This window comes from Notamacropus eugenii, chromosome 1 (genome assembly GCF_028372415.1).
Source record: "Notamacropus eugenii isolate mMacEug1 chromosome 1, mMacEug1.pri_v2, whole genome shotgun sequence".
In the NCBI taxonomy this organism is placed as follows: Eukaryota; Metazoa; Chordata; class Mammalia; order Diprotodontia; family Macropodidae; genus Notamacropus; species Notamacropus eugenii.
The window spans coordinates 437595580-437616651 of NC_092872.1; the positions used below are offsets into that span (position 1 = coordinate 437595580).

The 21072-nt window shown below is 36.8% G+C and overlaps 1 long non-coding RNA gene across 1 annotated transcript in view; it reads left to right on the top strand.

The window, feature by feature from the left end:
• The window catches only part of LOC140519067 (uncharacterized), a 35882-nt gene extending 15091 nt beyond the window's left edge, over positions 1-20791 (top strand). Inside the window, exon 2 of the long non-coding RNA XR_011972090.1 lies at positions 18661-20791. This is a non-coding gene — a long non-coding RNA (uncharacterized lncRNA). The remainder of the gene's footprint in view (positions 1-18660) is intronic.
• Positions 20792-21072: the final 281 nt, after the last annotated feature.

Sequence of the window (21072 nt, forward strand, 5' to 3'; positions counted from 1 at the left end):
TCACAGACACTAGTTGTAAAAATTCTTTCCCAGTTTTCTGTGATTCTTGGTTTTAATCCTAGCTCCTTTGACATCTAGAATATCATATTCCAAGCCCTCTGATCACTGAGTGTAGAAGGTATCAGATCTTGTGTTATCCTAATTGTGTTTCCATAATACTGAAATTGCTTCTTTTTGGCTGCTTGCAATATTTTCTTCTTGACATGGGAATTGACATTTGGAATTTGGCTATGATATTTTTAGGAGTTTTTCCTTTGGGATCACTTTCAGGAGGCAATTGGTGGATTCTTTCAATTTCTATTTTATCCCATAATCCTAGAATATCAGGACAGTTATCCTTGATTATTTAGTGAAAGATGATGTCTACGCTCTTTTTTTTTGATCATGGCTTTCAGGTAGTCCAGTAATGTTTAAATTGTCATTCCTGTATCTATTTGTCATGTCAGTGGTTTTTCCAGTCACATATTTCACAGTTTCTTCTATTTTTTTTCATTCTTTGGTTCTGTCTTGTAATTTCTTGATTTCTCATAAAGTCAGTAACTTCCATTTGCTCCAGTCAAAATTTGGAGGAATCGTTTTCTTCAGTGAGCTTTTGGACTTCCTCTTCCATTTGACCAATTCAGCTTTTTAAGGCTTTTTTCTTCTCATTAGCTTTTTAGACTTCTTTTGCCATTTGGGTTAGTTTATTTTTCAAGGTGTTATTTTCTTCAGTATTTTTTGGGTCTCCTTTGGTAAGCTATTGACTTGTTTTTCATGATTTTCTTGCATCACTCTTATTTCTCTTCTCAAATTTTGCTCTACTTCTCTTGATTTTTGCAATGCATTTTGAGCTCTTTCATGGTCTGCTACCAATTCATATTTTTCTTGGAGACTTTTTATGTATGAGCTTTACTTTGTGGTATTCTTCTGGCCATATGTTTTCACCTTTGTCACCAAAGTAAGATTCTATAGACTAAGGTTATATTTTATGCAGTTTGCTCATTTTCCCAGTCAAATACTTGACTTTCTAACTCTTTGTTAAAGTAGCACCCTGCTTCCAGTATGTAGAGTGTCCTGTCCCAACTTCAGGAGTTTTGTGTAGCTGCTTTCAGAATTGCTTCTTGATAGGGGGAGGTTGTAAATTTTCAGTTTTTCCAAGGTGTTATGATAAAAGGAGAGATATTTACTCCTTTGATGACCTGTGATCTGGTGTGTGAGTGGCCATAAGCACACTTTTTTGCCTTGGAATTGTGAGGAGGATTCCTTCTCCACCACTACCACAAGCTCTGCCATACCAGCACTCCTCCTCACCCCAGGAACTCCACCCTGCAATCCAGATCCAAGCAGGACAAAACAAGAGAATTCTCCCTCTGCATCAGCAAAGAGATTCCTGAGATTAGCCTCTGATCAGCCTCTTGATCCCCATACCATTTGTGGGCTAAGAGATCTGGAGATAGCTACTGCTGCTGCTGCTGCTGTTGCCTCCCCAGGGCTGGGTCTCTACTATGTTCATCTCTCCCCCAGGTCTAACAGAGTTTTCCCACTGACCTTCTACCTTTTCTTTGGGGTTTGTGGGTTGAGAAGTTGAGAAACTGCCACAGATACCAGTGATTCAGTTCCCTGAGGTCAACTTGGCCCCAGTCTATGCTGGCACATCCCATGCTAGACCATGCTCCTGTGAAGCCTGGAGTGATAGATCCTTCCTGTCAACCTTCTAGTCTGTCTTGGGCTGGAGATTTTTTCACTCTATCCTTATGTGGGTCCTACAGCTCAAGAATTTATTTAGAGTAATTTTTTATATGCATTTGGAGGAATTTGGGAGAGAACTCAAGAAAATTCCTACTTTCACTCTGCCATCTTGGCTGTGCCCCCACTTTATTTCACACACACACACACACACACACACATACACACACACACACATGCATGCACACACACATATGTATATATATATGCAAACATATATATATATTTGAGAGATCAAACTTGTTTTTTAATTTTTTAAATTTACTTATTTATTTTTAGTTTTCATCATTCATTTCCACATGATTTTGAGTTCTGAATTTTCTCCCCATCTCTCCCCTCCCCCACTCCAAGACATCATGCATTCTGATTACCCCTTCACCCAGTCTTCCCTGTCTTCTATCACATCCCTCCCTTCCCTTATCCCCATCTTCTCTCTTTTCTTGTAGGGCAAGATAGATTTCTATACCTCATTATCTATATTTCTTATTTCCCAGTTGAGTACAAAAATGATTCTCAACATTTGTTCCTAAATCATTGAGTTCCACCTTCTCTTTCTTCCTCCCTCCCCACTCAAATCCATTGTGAAGGCAAACAATGTGTATTTATGCAAAAGACTTCCATAGTAGTCATGTTGTGAAAGACTAACTATATTTCCCTCCATCCTATCCTGTCCCCCATTTATTCCATTCTCTCTTTTTTCCTTGTCCCTTCCCAAAAGTGTTTACTTCTACTTACTCCTTTCTTCCATTTGCCCTCCCTTCCATCATCTCCCTTACCACACTTGTCCCCTTATCTCCTGCTTTCCTGTAGTGTAAGATAGATTTTCATACCAAATTGAGTGAGCATGTTATTCCCTCCTTAAGTCAAACGTGAAGAAAGTAAGCTTCACTTTTTCTCTCTCACCTCCTCCCTTTTCTCCTCCATTGAAAAAGTATTTCCTTGCCCCTTTTATGAGAGATAATTTGCCTTACTCCATTTATTCCTTTCTCCTCCCAATATATTCCTCTCTCACCTCTTAATTTTATTTTTTAGATATCATCTCTTCCTATTCAACTGACCCTGTGCCCTTTGTCTATTTGTATGTAATCCCTCCAAGTACCCAAATACTGATATGCTCAATATTATCTTTCCATGTAGGAATGTAAAAAGTTCATCTTTAGTAAGTCCCTTGGGATTTCTCTTTCCTGTTTACCTTTTCATGCTTCTCTTGATTCTTATGTTTGAATGTCAAATTTTCTATTCAGCTCTGGCTGTTTTTTTTTTTTATAAAGAATGCTTGAAAGTCCTCTATTTCACTGAACAACCATTATTTTCCTCTGAAGTATTACACTCAGGTTTGTTGGGTAGGAGATTCTTGGTTTTAATCCTAGTTCCTTTGACTTCTGGAATATCAGATTCTTGGTTTTAATCGTAGTTCCTTTGACTTCTGGAATATCATATTCCAAGCCCTTCAGTCCCTTAATGTATAAGTTGCCAAATCTTGTGTTATTCTCATTGTATTTCCACTACACTTGAGTTGCTTCTTTCTGGCTGCTTGCAATATTTTCTCCTTGAACTGGGAACCCTGGAATCTGGCTGCAGGAGTTTTTCTTTTACGATCTCTTTCAGGAGGTGATTGGTGGATTCTTTCAACATTTGCCCTGGTTGTAGAATATCAGGGCAGTTTTCCTTGATAATTGCATGAAAGATGATGTCTAGGCTCTATTTTCATCATGGTTTTCAGGTAGCTCCATAAGTTTTAAATTGTCTCTCCTGGATCTATTTTCCAGGTCAGTTGTTTTTCCAATGAGATATTTCACATTGTCTTCAACTTTTTCATTCTTTTGGTTTTGTTTTGTAATTTCTTGGTTTCTCATAAAATTATTAGTTTCCATCTGCTCCATTTTAACTTTTAAGGAGCTATTTTCTTCAGTGAGCTTTTAGACCTCCTTTTCCATTTGACTAATTCTGTTTTTTAAAGCATTTTTCTCCTCATTGGCTTTTGGGATCCCTTTTGCCATTTGGGTTAGTCTGTTTTTAAAGGTGTTATTTTCTTCAGGGTTTTTTTTTTTTTTGATCTCCTTTAGCTAGCTGTTGACTCACTTTTCATGATTTTTTTGCATCGCTCTCATTTCTCTATTTTTTCCTCCACCTCTCTTAGTTGATTTTCAACATCTGTTTTGAGCTCTTCCATGGCCTGAGACCATTGCAAATATATTTGGGATGTTTTGGATGAAGAAGCCTTGACTTTAATGTCTTCCTCTAATGGTATGCTTTGTTCTTCCTCATTGGAAAGAATGGAGGAAAATACCTGTTCACCAAGAAAGTAACCTTCTATAGTCTTATTTTTTCCCCTTTCTGGGCATTTTCCCAGCTACTTATTTGACTTTTGAGTCCTTTGTCAAGTGGAGGGTGTAGTCTAGATATCAACAAGTTCTCAATTCCTCCCAGGTGGCACAATCAAGGGAAAGGAGTTTATTCCTCTCCTGGCCTGTGCTCTGGTCAGAGAGTAACCACAAGCACTCTTTTTTGCCCAAGATCTGCAAGTAGGATTCCCTTTCCAAAACCCCCTCCAGCTCCACCACACTAAGATTCAGGTCAGCTGTTTGATTCTCCCAGGGTCTTTAGGCTGAGGTTTCCAAGAATGGACAATGCAGTGGCCTGGGACCAGGGAAAGCACAGGACCTTGTTCCCTTCTCACCCAGGTAAAAGAACTTTGACACTGACCTGTGAAGCTGTGTCTGGCATTTATGAGTTGAGGAATCTGGGAACCACTGCTCCTACCCACAACTTTGTGCCCTGAAACCTGCTCCAGTCCTGTCCCTGCCTTGTCATGTGGCCAAGATTGGGCTGCACTTCATGGACTGCACTCTGCTCTGAGCCCTGTGTGATAGACCTTTCCTGTTGGCCTTCCAGTCTGCTTTGGACTGGAAATCTCCTTCACTCTATTGTTTTGTGGCTTCTGCTGCTCTAGAATTTGTTTAGAGTCATTTTTACAGTTATTTTATGGGCTTTGAGGGGAGAGCTACAGCAGAAACCTCCTTCTGCTTCACCATCTTGGCTCTGTACTTTATTATATATTTAAAGGGAATACAAAGTTGTACATAATAGATTTCCTGCTTTCATGTACAATTGTTATTTTTTAAAAATTCAACTATGTTATGGAAATGTTTGCTTTATGGTATGAATTAAAAACATAATAAGATATAGAAAGGTAATGTTGATGTACTGGTTAGTATTTGAAATCATAGCAACAAGAAGAACAACAACAAATGTGAATAGTGATTTGTATTCATTTATTCCTTAGTCTAAGTACAGGACTGGATCCATTGCAACAACTATCCATTTAGATGGCATTTGGGTTTGGTCTTTTGCATTCAAATTATAATCTAAATAATTTAGATTGACAAATTATAGAGAGAAGCATTCTAGAAAGGTTTTTCAGAGTTACAGTTACATCCCTTCCCCCATTTTTCTTTCTGACATGCACAACTAACGCATTATACCACAGGTGAGATCCAGTGCACTTATCCATTTACTAGCATTAGTTTCCATAGCAAGCCAATGTTTGTTTTTGTTTAGAGTCTGAATATATTCTCTCCTTTATGTTTCAACATATAAACTGTGTCCATCTTTTAAAGGTAAGCACATAGTCTACTTCTTTTAGAAAAGTTTTCTAGACAATCTGAAGTCTAATCTTTTACTGGAAGTCTTCTCCAGTTCCTCTTAATTCTAAACCTTTGCTCTACTAATTATTTTCTATTTCTCTTGTATATAGCTTGCTATGTATATATTTGTTTGTGTGTTGTCTCCACCATTAGACTGTAAACTTCTTTTGCCTCTTTTTGTATCCTCAACCCTTAGCACAGTGCCTGTCACATAGTAATTGTCTAATAAATGTTTACTGATCAAATAATTCTGTAATCTCTTTCTTGTCTGTCATTTTAAGTTTTATCTTCTAAAGTCCTTTTCAGTTCTAACTTTTATGATCTGAGGATTTTTCAGGGTCTAATATTTTATGATTTTATGACACTTGTTATGTCCTGACTTTTAATGGCCTCTGGGATAGTCCCTGAATTATATACCATTCTCTCCCCATCTATCTCAGATAGGAGTGAGCACAAAAGGTACAGGTCCTTTTCATTGCCTCCTCAGTTCTGCCCTGGAAACAACTCATCTGTTACCTCATCAAGTAGTGTGAAGGGATCTGGGTACCTAACATCTCTCATAAAACATGAAATTCAAACCTTCTATCACTTCTCCCAAAGCCTTCAAACTCCTAAGCAATGGCTCATTAAAATCATAAAAAGATTGAGGCTTCCCCCAAGTCCTTAGTACAGTGACCATAAAGATAGAATTGCTTTGGGATTTTCTTAGATTTCCCCTGCCCCCAAAACTACCAGTCTTATTTGCTCTCATCTTAATTCCAGATGTCTAACCTTTTCAATATCCCCATGTGAGATAATTGCCTTTCACTCTGTTATGAAAACTGACTCCTCTCTCTGTCCAGTCCCCAGGTAAGAAATGCATGTGAATATACTAGGGGTGGTGTGTGTGTGTGTGTGTGTGTGTTGTCATGAAATTTCTAAAATATTTTCAAACTTAAAAGATTTTAGGCTCACTTTAGTTATTATAAAAGAAGTGTGTGAGCATGCCATATGGCACTAACTAGAGGCAGGGAAGAAGGGAGATGGCTTCTCATTATGCTTATTTTATAGATGTGGACCCTAGGCTCAAAAAGGTTATATGAAATGAATTTCTTGTGGTTAGCTATGTGATAAACAGGGCTAATAATAATAATAATAATAATATGCCCTGCCTACTTCACAAGTTTTGTGTGGGGCAAATTAAAAAGACAGTGTAACTTAGTGGAATAAGCCCTTGACTAAGAATTAGAAGCTGACTTAAATATCTGGATTTGAATCCAAATTCTCCTTTTTTTACAGCAGCATAACATCAGTAACATCGCTTAACCTTTCTGTGCATAGATTTCTTGTTTACAAAATGATAAATTAGGGTTAAATAGTCTTCAAAAATGCTCTAGTTCTTAAAAAAAATATGAAAAGAAAATTTAAAAAAAACCATGGATATAGAAACACCAAGTTGTAAAAGAATTATGCAAACTGTAAGGAATTATTAATTTTTATTTTTGTCCAGACCTATGATTTCATCAGTATGGGTAAATTCATGGTATAGAAAATTCCTCCACTTATGGATATTGGTAACTTGCATTCAAGGGGCTTCTCTTTGTAATTGTTGTTGTTAATAACAATAATATTCAAAAAAATAATGATAATAAAATGCCTTTGCCTCCAGTCAGCTCCATTATAGGGAAGTGCACTTGAATTAATATATGTAACTTGGGTACTAGTTAAAGCTTCTTTCCTTTCTGACAATATAGATGAATTTTAGTATTTGTTGCTATTATTTGGGTATTTATCTCACAATTTCATCAGCAAGTCACTTTGACACTATAAACAAACCTAGGCCAGTGGGGTTCTTGGAGCATTATCCGTATTTGCTAATGAACAAGTCAATCTGTCAACAATGTTTATTGAACATACCCCATGTGCAGAGAGCTGCAGGGAAAGAAAAGTGAATGACAATGCAACAATTATAAGAAAGAATTTTTGAATAACTGGAGCTGTCCAGCATCACAATGGGCTGCCTTTTGAAGATAGTTCTAATACAGAAGGCATTTTTGCTTAGGTATAGGTGAAACTAAATGACATCTGGACATGTTAAAATGGATCCTAGATGATGAGGAATGCTATACAAAGGGATTTTCTGTATAAGGCAGGATATAGGACAAGATAACCTCTTAGAGCTTTACAGTGTTAATTATATGATCCAATAATTTATCACAAGTGAGATTTTTTTTTTCTTTCGTTAATACTAATTTCTAAAACCTTGTGTCCTGAGAAAGTGCTAGTTAGAAAATCCTACTATTCTATGATTCTGCATAATTTCAGTCTTGTTTGTCTTACTCTCAGCAAAATGGAGGAGACAAAGGTCTAGTGAGTATTTTGTTAAAAATGTGACTTCTCTTTAATAAGTAAGGACTGGTTCTTTCTTGGTAGTATGGATTTATTTTTCTTCTTTTTTCCCTTTTTCTTGAAAGCTGGTGTGGGAGGTGAGATAGGGAAAGGGAACTGAAGATAAACTAGAGAATTGTAATAAATTCAAAATAGGTCTAACACAAACAAAATGTGTATTGAGTTATGTATGGGATTCTTGACTAGGTAAAATAAGGTTCATCTGCTTAGGGAGAGGATAAAGATGGCTAATAATGTAGAGAAGGTAGAACTACTCAACTCTCATTTTGTTTCTACTTTCTTTACTAAGAAATGATACATGATTCTGTAGATAAAGTCAATATCTTGTACAGGGAGATCTAATTTCAGGTTCCCACTTCTAACACATACTGGCTGTGTCACCATGATGAGGTCATTTAATATATCTTTTTTTTCTAAATATCTCTGTAAGATAGTAAGTTGTAAGGAACTGCTTACCTGTATCAGAATAGGGAATTTCCTTACCTAGGAGATCCTATACCAATGAAATTACGGGCCCATTTCCAGTCTTTACCAAGAAGACTGATTTCCAAATGGGAAATCAGAAGGGGGCAAAAAGGAAGATAAGAAATTGAAATTTAAGTTCTTAGAGAGATAGATCCAGAGCTAGGTAGAACTTCAGAGACATTTTAAATCAACTCATTTTATACATAAGGAAGCTATGATCCAGAGACCATAAGTGACTTGTCCAAGATTATGCAGGTAATGAATAGCAAAACCAAGATTAGAACTCAGATCCTTTGCCTCCATATTTAGGGATTATTTTTCCCACCATACCATGATAGTAACAGCTTAACTCAGACAAAGTATATCCTAGAGAATCTCAGAATGAGAATGGAGAACTCAAGTCCAACTAATTTTTGAACAATAACATCATTTATAACATAAACAAGTTATCATGCAACCTTTTTGTCAAAACCTCCACTGAAGTGGAACTTGTGTTTGTCCTTCATTGCCAAAGACCATGCCATCAGAGAAATGATGACATGACTTGCACTTGGCTTTGTTTTGAGTGAGGGAAGGCTGTGCCGGTCACCAGCCTCAGTTCTCCTCCGGAGTCATCTGAATCCAGTCACTAGATATTCATCAAGATGACTGGAGATGAGCCTTGGGAGACCTTGGGCCCTTTAGGCCAAGGTCTTTACAGGTACTCACTTAGGGTGAGGTAATGCCCATTCATTGAATAGGCCTGTTTAAAAAATAGCCAGGGCATGGCCCCTTTAATGAGGTCAAGAAAAAGCAAGACATCAGGCTGGGAGGGAAACAGCAGCAGTTACTATTGATAGTCACTCTAAAGTAAGGAGGGTCCAGAAGAGCCCTCGGGCAGGGGCCCATTGGTGTCTCAGCTTCAGAGTGCAGTAGGTTTAAGGTTTTGGGAAAGGGCAGGGCAGGGCAGGACAGGGCAGAACAGGAAAGAGAAAGGGAAAGGAAGGGAAGGGAGGAAAGGGGAGGGGAAGGGAGGGGAGGGGAGGGAAGGGAAGGAAAGTAGCCAGTAAAACTCAAGTCAGCTGGGCATCTTATGGCCATCTAAATTTACCCTGCTTTGGAGAGGAGAAGGAGGGGAGGGGGAGGCAGACAGGAGAGGAGGAGCTGAGTTACCCAGCCAGATGGGTCCCCATTCATTCTACTTCTTATTGACTCTAATCCTTAAGAAATTTTTTCTTCATATAAAGCTGAAAATGTCTCTTTGTACCTTTTACCTATTGTTTCCTCTGGGACTAAGCAGAAAAGACCTAATTAATCTCCTGTGCTATCCCTTCAAGTACTTGAAGAGAGCTGCTCTGCACCTTTCCAAATCTTTTCTTCTACAAGATAAATTCTTCCCCTTCTGTCCATTCCTTTTCCTGAACTTCATATAGTATGACCTTAGTTTATTTCTTCTAGATCATCTCTACAATATTTTTCCAAAATATAGTAATAATAACGAATATTTATATAGCCCTTTAAAGTTTGCAAAACACCGTCCATATTATCACATTTTGTCCTCAAAACCACTCTGTGAGGTAGGTGCTATTATTTTACCATATGTATCAAAGAGGAAACTGAAGCTGTGACTTAAACAGGGACACATAGCTAGTAAGTATATGAAGCAGCATTTGAACTCAGTGTTTCCTTCTTCCAAGTCAGGTGTTTTAACTACATAACAACATAGTTACCTCAAAATGCTGCACTCAGAATTGGACACAGTTCCTCATATGTGATCAGACCAAGGTAAACTGCAACAAGACTATCACTGCTTTAAACTTGGATGCCATTTTTTTAATGTGGTCTAAGAAACAATTAGATCTTTTGACAAAAAAACACCACATTGTTGAATCATATTAAGATTGTAGTCCACTAACCCCACCCCACCCTTTTAATATGAACTGATATCTAGCTATTTATCTCCCATGTTGTATTTGTTAAGCTAATTTTGTTAACCAAGAGGAAGACTTTATAATTAGACTTATTAATTCATATAATATTAGATTTAAGCCAACATTTTAGTTTGTTTAGGAATCTTTCTGGATCCTTACTGGCATACAACTTGCTAGGGCCGAGTAGAGTGGGGGGGACTCCTCTAGAGATTGTCTTTGAAGTTGGCATCAAACTCTTAAGCCTCTTCTTAGGATACAGATAATTTAAATGCTTGTGAACCCAGCTCACTTGTGCAACCTTCATTGAGTCTACATCTTTTCACCTTTCCATGAGAATAGCATAATAGGTTTTGTCAAATGCTTTCCTAAGATTTATGAAAACTATGCTTGCAACATTTCCCTATTCTAGTGACAGTGGCAGAAAAATAAAAGGAAATTAGATTATTCTGAAACATCTTTTTTTAAAAGGTAAATTTTGTTATGATTTTTTTTTTGGATAAATTCATTCTGGATCTTTGAGATTCTTTCTTTCCATATCTGTTCAGTGAGTATCTCCCTTCCAAAACATATTATCTTATAAATAAAGATATTGTTTATTATTGCCATATTCTAGAATCAGGTCAAGAATTTAACTCAGGCTCCTTAGGTTTTAGTTTTAAAATAAGAAATATATTAATTTTCTCATTTTGGGGTTAAGATTGGGTGTTTTTTTTTTCCTCTCCCAATTCTGTAGTTACTTTCCTATTCTACATGATCTTTCTCATATCAATGATAACGGTTAAGCAAAGAAATCTTGTTAATGTGGTTTCTGAGTCATAGCTAGTGATATTAAAAAAAAATGGAAATGTCTATGTGTCACAGGACTTGAAATGGAAAAATGCAGCCTTTATTTTCAAGAGAAAAAATATCTTGGGTACTCAAATAAGCTTCATTTTGATTTCAGGTGGGATTCTAAAAAATCTTCAAAGAATGGTTTGTGAACATTTGTGAAGGAAAGTAGTCCATCATAATGAATTTATTAAGAATAGAGCATGCCAAACTAATCTCATTTCCTTTCTTTTCTGTCAGACAATAGATGGTTAAAATTGTATGGGGGAATGCCAAAGACATAGAGAACTTATGTAAGCCATATAACCACGTGATATTGGGTGAAAAAGATTGCAGAACATTATCCAGGTTGCTAAATGGTAACAAAATTTAGGTGATTTAGATCAGCTTTAATGACAAGTCTCAAAAGTTATGATTAATATTGATGTCAGCCTGGAGGGAGACTTCCAGTAGAATGTCCTTGACATTGTTCTATTTAATATTTTTATCAACAACTTGTATTAAGGAATAGATACATGCTTGTCAAATTGTAGATTAAAAAAAAAGCATGTATAACTAATATATTGGACAACAGAATAAATATCCAAAAAATGCAACAGGATTATCTATCTACAAATACAAATAGGTATATCTATGTATTCACATTCACTAATATATAGGATGCAGATATATACATATATTCACATATATGACACAAATATTAAATTTAAGATTGAATTTAGCAGAGGTAAATCTAAAGTGTTACATTTAGATGGGAAAATATTTCTCCTTCTAAAGCACAGGATGCAGGTGATACAGCTAAACAATGTTACATGTGAAAATGACCTGTGTTCTTTACCAAAATGCAAGCTCCATATAAGTCAACAGTATGACATGACAGGCAGAAAAACAAGTTATTGTAATTAATTAAACTGTAATATGTAGAATGAAGAAAGTGGCAGTGCTACTATTTTGCTATAGTTGAGAGTCCTAGTCTATTCTGGTATGACCATGTGTAATATTGGGCACACTTCTGGACCCCGTATTTTTTGAAAAGATTTTGTCAGACTGGAACAAGTCAAAAGGAAAGTAGCCAAGGTGAGAAAGGGTTTGAGAACCATGCTATATAAGAACTCTTTGGAGAAGAAAGTGAATCTTCAAGAAGAGCTATCATGTGGAAGGATTGGGAATGTTCTTCTTAGCCCCAGAGGAAAGAATCAGGAGCAAAGGGCAAAGATTTCAGCTCAGTGCAAGCAAAGACTTCCTAAAAATAAAAGTTGACCAAAAGTGATTGAGTTGACTTGAAAGGAAGTGAATTTTTAATCAACATGGGTGTTAAATTGGAGTCTAGTTGTGAGGATGTTATAGGGGATATTACATTTCAGTCAGAGTTGGAAAGGACCTTAAAGGCAATCAAGACCAATCCTCTCATTTTGTAAATGAAGAAACTATGTCTGAGAGATAGAAAGTGGCTTTGCTCAGGTTCATACAACTAATTAATAAGTTCCAGAGCTAAGATTTGAACCCAGGTCTTCCTGATTCTAAGCCTAATACTTTATCCAGCGTCTTTTTACTGTCTAGTAGATAATTTCTGAATTTCCTTCCAAATCTGACATTCTTTGATTGTCTAAGACATAGCTCTTGAGCTCAATGAGTTTACAATCTAGTAGGGGAGATAAGGCTATAGTGAACAAGTATAATACAAAGTAGACTATGAAAATGTGTTAGGATTGAAGGAAGGGGTAATCAGAAGTAAACACATTTGCAGAGGGACTAGCCAAAGATGAGAAATGAATAAACGGAGGGCAGGACAGGATAAAGGGAAACCTAGTTAGTCTTTTATAACATGACTGTTATGGAGGTGTTTTGCATGACCACACATGTATAATCTAAATCAAATTGCTTGCTTTCTCAATAAAGGTGGATGGGGAGGGGGAAGGGAAAGAATGTGGAACTCAAAGCTTTAAAACTGAATGTTAGACTTTGTTTTTACAAGCAACTAGGAAATCAGATATATAGGCAGTGGGGTATAGAAATCTTGTCTAACTACAGGAAAATAGAAGGGAAGGGGATAAGAAGAGGGGTGATAGAAGGGAAGACAGATTGGAGGAAAGGACAATGAGAATACATATCGTCCTGGGGTGAGAATAAGGGGGAGATGAAGAGAAAATTTGAAATTCAAAATTTTGTGAAAGTGAATGTTGATAACTGAAAATAAATAAATTTATTTTAAAAAAGAAAAAGAAAATGTGTTAGGGGAGAGAGGGAAGATGATAAGAATTTACGGTACCAGGTACAGTGATAAGAACTTTTTATTAATATTATATCATTTGATTCACACAACAACCATGTAAGAGAGGTGCTGTTATTATCCTAATTTTATATTTGAGGAAACAGAGGCAAAAAGAGGTTAAGTGACTTGCTCATGGTCACACAGATAGTGTGCTGAGGTCAGATTTGAACTCTAGTCTTCATGACTCCAGGTTCAGTGGTTAATATACTATGTTATAAGTTGTCTTTGTTTAAGAAATACACAAACAGAATTCTACAAGAGTTCAAATGAGGAGTGGATTAACCATTTGGAAGGAGAGAAGATCAGAAAAGGCTTCACAGAAGAGGTGGTATTGAAGATGGTTTTAAAGCACTGGTAGGATGTCACAAGAAAAAGATGCAGGAGGAAAGCATTTTAGATGGATTGGGGGGAAGTAAGTATGAACAAAGGAACAATGATGCAACAAAATGCAGTATATTTAAGAAATATCTAGTTTCTGGTGTGGCTGGATTATAGGTAAGTTGGAACACTTTGCAGATGTTCTTGAATAAAAAAAAGGAACAAAAGAAAGAAAAGAAAATGTCAGAAATCGAGAATTTCCCACCCATAAATTTAAAATCTGAGGGAAAGTTCCATCTCAACTGTAGCAGCATATCTGTAAACCTCTTGATAGTCTCAGCATCGCTAGTTTCAGGAGAGTAAAGACTGGTTGAATGGTCCAGATGGTGGCAGGTCAAAATACCCAGCAGAAAGAGGTAGTACACTTTCTATTTCTGGGGATAAAGAATGGTTGCCACTAGGCAGTTCCCCTATTCCCAAAACTTGGCAACATCCTTGTAGAAACCCAGTGTCTGCTTTCCTCTTGTAGGTGGTTTTCCCTCACCACCATACAATAGCAAGCAGAGCACATTAAAATCCAAACTCATATATTATTGAGCAATTTTTTGGAGGAAGGAAGGAAGAGATTTACTGTAGGAAATTAGTAATCTAGTAACCAAACCAGTTCCTTTGATCTTAAAAAGTATGAGTGTGTATCCTTGTCAAAAATAAGAGGCTTAGCTTAGGAGCAGAGAAAAGATAAATAAAAGAGAGGATCCAGGCAAGTTTTAGAGATCCTCATATGGAGCCTTTTGAGTGCATGCACATTTATATGTCTCTGTCTCTATGTGTTCATATATTCATTGTGTTTCTGTTAATGTATTTATATGAAAGAGACAGTGATAGATCAAGACATGGACAGCGGTGAAGATAGGTATAGCTTGAGGAGAGAGAGAGAGAGAGAGAGAGAGAGAGAGAGAGAGAGAGAGAGAGAGAGAGAGAGAGAGAGAGAGAGAGAGAAAGAGAAGGGAGAAGAGATGGAGGGGGGGGAAGGTGGAGAGAGAGATGTAGACAGAAAGACAGAAATAGACATACAGAAATTAAAAACTAGGGCAAGTAGGAAAGATTTGTGGACTCTGTAATCAGCTAGCAGCAGGGGGCATTAGAACTCCATGACTTAGGATCTCAGAAATGGAAAGTAAGGATGAAGAGGTAGAGAAAGAGAAGAGAGAGAGAGAGAGAAAGGAAGGAAAGAAAGGAGAATGGCAAAGAAGGGACAATTGGACAGACAGAGGAAGACAGAAAGAGATAGAATTTTTTCAAGCTTGTCCTTTCATATATAGGTCAGCTTCTCATATAGGATGGTTCTCCAACCATTCCCAGAAAAGAAGTAATATCTACAGAAAGCTTTCCAACTTGCCCTGACAGAGGCCCCAACCCATTAGCTTAGTGATTTTTAGTAGGAGTCAAGGATGTGCCTCACCAAGTTAGAGAATGAGACCCCTTTAGTTAAGTCATGAGGCTTAAATCCCAGCAGAGTGCAGAGGTATTGCTAGATCATAAGAAATTGGAGCAGTTATCCTGGGCCTCTTAAAGTGGGGGTGGAGGGTTGGGGGAGGGCAGCAACACTACAGGAACCCAGTATTACTGCAGGAACTACAGAATTACTACAGGTAATCTGGAAGTGACACAGGGAAGCAGCAAGAAGGACAAGTTTATTATAAGATTCTGAGAAGGAAATAACCCAAGCTATGTGATGAATCTTTCTGGATGACTTTCCCTCCTCACCTCTAGAGAGAGGCCTCTTGGAAATGAATCACTAGACACGTCCACAGTTCACCTTACATACAGCTTCCATCAAGATGCCATTTTGATTCTTATCTGTGAGGGTTGTCTCACTTGTACTTATATATCTAACAGTGTGCAGAACATATTGGAAATATGGCTTCAGGGTCTTTATATAAAAAGGGGACTCAATATGGATTTTCTTTCATTTCTCACCAGTGCCTTGGTACTAATAACTACTTACAACACAATAGGTAAGTGAAATTATTATCCATATTTGACAAATTAGAAAACTGAGACTGAGAGAAGATAAGTGATTTGTCCATAATCACATATAAAGGAAATATCCGAGGCCAGATTTGAACTCAGAGGTTCCTGAATCCAGGGCCATCACTCTATCCATTGTACCATGAAGTTGTCTCTTACAGTAAGCAAATAATCAATAGTTGCTGACTGGCTAATTGGTTGATAAAACTTAACGGGGTCCCCTAAGGTCCCTTCAAACCCTATTTCATGATCTTTTGAAATTTTCTGCGTTTTACATTTACATCAGAGGTGCTAGAAAGTATTTAGCAACTAAAAAACAACAAACAAATAAGGCTCATATGGATGCTTACAATCAGCCAATGTCCTCTCTGACCTGAGACTACTTTTTTTCCATTTCCAGGGAGATCTCAGAATATGAATTGTTTTATTTAACTTCTTTCCTCCTTCAAGATTACTCTTGGTATTACCTCCTGAGGCAGCCTATTCCACTTTTGGACAGCTCTTACAAGGAGGGTCAAAAATCTGCTTCTGCAACTTCTATCTAATATTCCCTTTGAGACCAAGCAAAATAAATCCAATCTTTCCTAAATATGAGAGCTTTCAACATTTAAAAGTTTTTATTATCAAATGTAAGCTTTTGGAGGGTGGGTTCTCTTTTACATTTATCATTGCATTCTCAGTGCCTAACACAGTGCCTGGCACGTAGTAGCTATGTAACAAATATTTATTGACTGATGGGATAATTGATCATATATCTTTATATAGTCTTATCTTTTTTGAAAGCCAACATTCCTGCTTTTTCCAGTGGACCCTCATATACCAAGGTTTTGAATCACTTTATCATCCTAGTCAATACATTTCCTCTAAGAGTATTGATTTTTTATTATCCTTACCTTTATTTAGGGTACAATCATAAAATACTGGTCCCCAGAATGTGATACAATATTCCAGAGTTGACTAACCAGATCAGAGAATAGTTGAACTATCACCTCTCTCATTCTATTCACTTCATCTGTTAAGCCTTCGATTAGATTGATCACACTTGGAGAAAAAAAGTACAGGGAAGAGGGTATGCAGTGGAATGTAACTTAGGATGTCCTGATCTTCCTAGAATAGCATTAATCATATTACAGCTATGCTCTGAGATGCTGGGTTAATGATTCAAATATCCCAAAACTCAACTACCACCACTCATATGGTTGCTCTAAACGATGCTCTGACATTTTCCAAAACAGACAAAGACTGAGAGAAATGACAGCATTATCTTCTATTTAAACTTTTCCCCAGTTGTTCCTTAGACACTTTGGTGGAAAATGAATTCACTGTCAGGACACAAAGTACTCTGGGTCTCAGTTAAAGGGTCTAAGTCAAATGGGAATAATAAAACCTGTCTTGGGCTGATCACAGAATTCTTTTGAGGTTATTGTTAAATAGTAGAGTTCTTACAGCTGAAGGTTACCTTAAGGAACAATCAATCTCCTAAGTTCACAAAAGCGGACATGGAGTTCCAGAGGGAAAGTGACTGTTCTAAGATCATGCAAGAAAGCAGCAAAATCAGAATTAGTACTTGGGTATTTTGATTCAAAACGTCATTACAAATCCAAACTAATCTTTGTTCTATAAATATATTTTAAATGCCTTGAAAAATTAATTGTTAGTAAAATGTGATTTTTCTAATTCTATTAGGCATCTAGGGCAACTAGCTGGCTCAATGAAAGAATGCTAGGTCTGAAGTTGAAGAAAACATGACCTCAAAACAGGTCTCAGACACATAGTAACTGCATGACCCTGGGCAAGTCACTCAACTCCTATCTCTCTCAGTTTCATCAACTGTAAATGAGAATAATAGCAGGGTGGTTGTGAGGAACAAATGAGATGATATATAAGGTGCTTATCATAGTACCCAGAATATAGTAGACAATAAATTCCTCCCTCCATTAACTTCTGACCAATGATAATAATAGTTTCTTGATGCCAATGTTCTATAAAGACTATTGGACAAAGAATCAGTAGACCCAGTTTCTAATTCTGGTTTTGATGCTAACTCATTTTATCACTTAACTCATATCACTTCACTTTTAGAATTTCCTGGGGCTCTGGCTGTGAAATGAAGGGTTTAGATTAGGTGTTCTCTAAGGTTTCCTTCATGTCTAGCTTTTTAAAAATATTCTATCTTTTAAAGTCTTTTTTAGATCCATATTCTACATTTGAGGAATTTTTCTAGTACCCTATGTACTAAGACCTTTCTATTTCTAACATTCTGTTTTCTAAAGTTTTGTGAGTTGACTATTTCCCAGACTCTCTGGCCACCCCCACATCCCACTTCCTATGCCCTTTATTCCACTGTGGTTACTTAGAGATGGGTGGGATTGAAGTCACTTCTCCATCTGTGTTAACAGCAGGATATGTTGCTATCAGCAAAATAGATGGAGCATGTTTCATCTCTTATCTGCATCTCTAAGAAGTTAAATGATTTCTTTTCCCCAACTGAAATAAATCAAAGGAGAAGAATTTTAATTATAATCACCAGGCGGCAGAGTCAATGCATCTACAGGAGACAAGGGCTAAGAATGTTATCAGAAGGGCTTGTCTCTCTGAGAAAGGGGATATGCTTTTGTGAGGGTTGAAACTGAGAATTCTGAGGGATGCCAATGACTCTCTCTAGCTGGTAAAGAGCAGTAGGATACCAACAACAGCAAGAGAGAGAGAGAGAGAGAGAGAGAGAGAGAGAGAGAGAGAGAGAGAGAGAGAGAGAGAGAGAGAGAGAGAGAGAGAGAATTCCCAATCTGAGTCAGGCCAGTGAGTCCTACAGCCTCCTTTAGCTTTTCATGTGTTTAGATTTATTTCAGTAAACATTCTGTATGTGCCAGGCACTGCGGCAGACACTAAAGAAACAAATATAGATGCCCATGACCCTCCCTTCAAGGAGTTCACAGTATGAGGGGGCAAATATATTTATACAAGTAACTAGAGAAAAGAAAATTTTGGGGGTGGGAGGGACAAGGTGTATGTATGTATGTGGGGGATGGGACAATGAGAATATGAAAACAAAGAAATCACTTTTTTTTTTCCCTAGAAAGATGGAGTATCTAGGAAATATTTAATTGAGGGGCTACATCTGAACTGACCGTGGAAGAAAGGGAGAGATTCATCACAGAAAAATGGGAAGGAGGTGATAGTATATCACATACCTCAAGGAAAATTGAACAAAAGCAGAGCAACAATATTCTGTTTCTGAATAAGAATGGACTCAAGGAGAGAACTGAAGAAATGTCCCCCTTTTATGAATTGGTGAAGAGTTACTAAAAATTACATGTGTATGTATGTATATGTGTGTATGTATGTGTACACAAATATTTTCATTGATTTAGGTGAGATTAAACTTCAAAAGTATTTTCATTTTATTTCAGCACTGCTATCATTCTTATTCTTGCATTCTGCCAAGTGTTACAAGGCAGTGATATATAGACTTTCTATATACTTACTTGCTTAGAGGAAAGGGTTTACTACATTTCTGGGCATCACATTATGTGAAGATTATTTAAAAATATTGGGAATGGAGAAGAAAGCATTTAATGAAGGTTAGGAGGATGATGGCTGTGTTAAGGTATTTGAAAGCCTACCATATGAAAGAAAGAAGAGATTTCTTCTTCTTAGATCCAAAAACAGAAATTGAAGAAATAGGTGAAATTTGATGGGAGATTTCAGATAAATGGAGTGACAGAATTTGTAACAATAGGAACTGCCAAAAGTGTAATGACTTTCTTTTGGAGGTAGTAAGTGCTCCATGAGTGGAGACCTTTCAGTGAAGACTGGATGTCTTTTTTGTTGGGAATAATGCAGAGCAAGTTCTTGGCTAGGTATTGATTGGACTAGGGGGCCTCTGAGGTTCTTCCCGACTCAAGTTCTGTTGAGTCCAGTAAGTTCTTACAGAGCTGGGATTGACATTCATATCTGATCCTTAACGATCTTTTGTGGATGTCACATATGAACACTTTCTTTAAACTTTATTTATACTATCATTTCTTGGTGCATGAGAAGTTATGAAAAGGAATCAGTTGGAAGACTCTCTCGAGCAATGTTCTACAGCAAACAACTTCATTACAACCACACAACTGACAAAAGATTCAGAGAATACAAGAACCTACTTTGCTCATTGTTGTCTATAACAAAGTATTTGACTTGGTGGAGTAAACATGTTGCCCTGAAGGCTTTCCTCTAACAAAGTATTTCCAATGTAAATAATAGAAGATTCTTTGAAAAGATGTAATAAAATAATTGTATTGTGAGGACCCTCTAAATCTTAAAACAAAAGCACCAAATTATAACCATACATGTTTGTTGCTGCTATCAGGGGTATCAAGCAAGGATTTTAAATCAAATAGAAATTTCTTAAAGATTGTAAATTATTTCCCCATACACTTGTATTTGAAAATGACATTGTGCTAATTTTATCAAAGCCTTGAATACTGACTGCAAAATCTCTTAATGCAATCTCAAAAATTTCAGCCTGTCTATCCATGTAGGACAAATAAATAAATGGAGAAAAATATCTGTTACCTAGATTGAACTATTCAGAAGGTTGGAAATTCATAGAACTGGTTCACCAGTGTATATAACTTGGACAGACAGTTCAGGTTGAACATTATCTGAGCCCACAGTTGAATAGGAGGAGGAGAGTGAACATGAAACATTGCATCTGGAAAATTATATAGAAGTATTAAAGACCCTGACCTACTTCAAACAAAAATCTATCTCACCTTTTTATCATAAATATTGTTTCTATGATTCAGGATATCTAACAGAGATAACTACAGTCTCTGAATAATTGAAATTGTGGGTTACTCAAACAGCATTGGAGAGCCTTATGATGGTCCTAAATAGTTTGTAAAACGTTATGAATTAAGAATTATGAAGGAAAAGCAAAAGTGTCATCTAAGGAGGACATTAGTGCAAAAAGGAAGCAAGCTATTTATTTAACAAGATTGAAGCAGAATCTATCATAGCACAGTTGTTAGGATCACATTCACGATATTTTTAGAGACTGAGAATAGGGGTTCTTAACATGTTTTGTTTGTTTATTTTGTGTCATGGACTACTTTGGTAGTTTGGTGATTCTTATAAATTCATCAGAATGTATTAAATGCAAAAGAAATATATGTAGGATTGCAAAGAAAATAAATATCATTGAAATTGTTATCAAAAAATATTTTTCTAAAACTAAACTAATGGACCCAAATCAGAGAATCCCTATCTTAAAGAAGGACCCCCCCCCCACTCCTTCCGCAGGATACTAGGTAGGTATCTTACCAAGCATTTGAGGAGAATGTGGACAAAAATTACAAAGAATGAAAAATGAGTGGTGATCTGATCCCTTGGATGATTCATCAGTATGAGCTCACAGGTCTGTTAATAAGATTTTTTTGAGGTAACTATTACAAAGTATTCATTCCCCACTAGGAAAAGAAAACAATCAAGCAAACCTTCA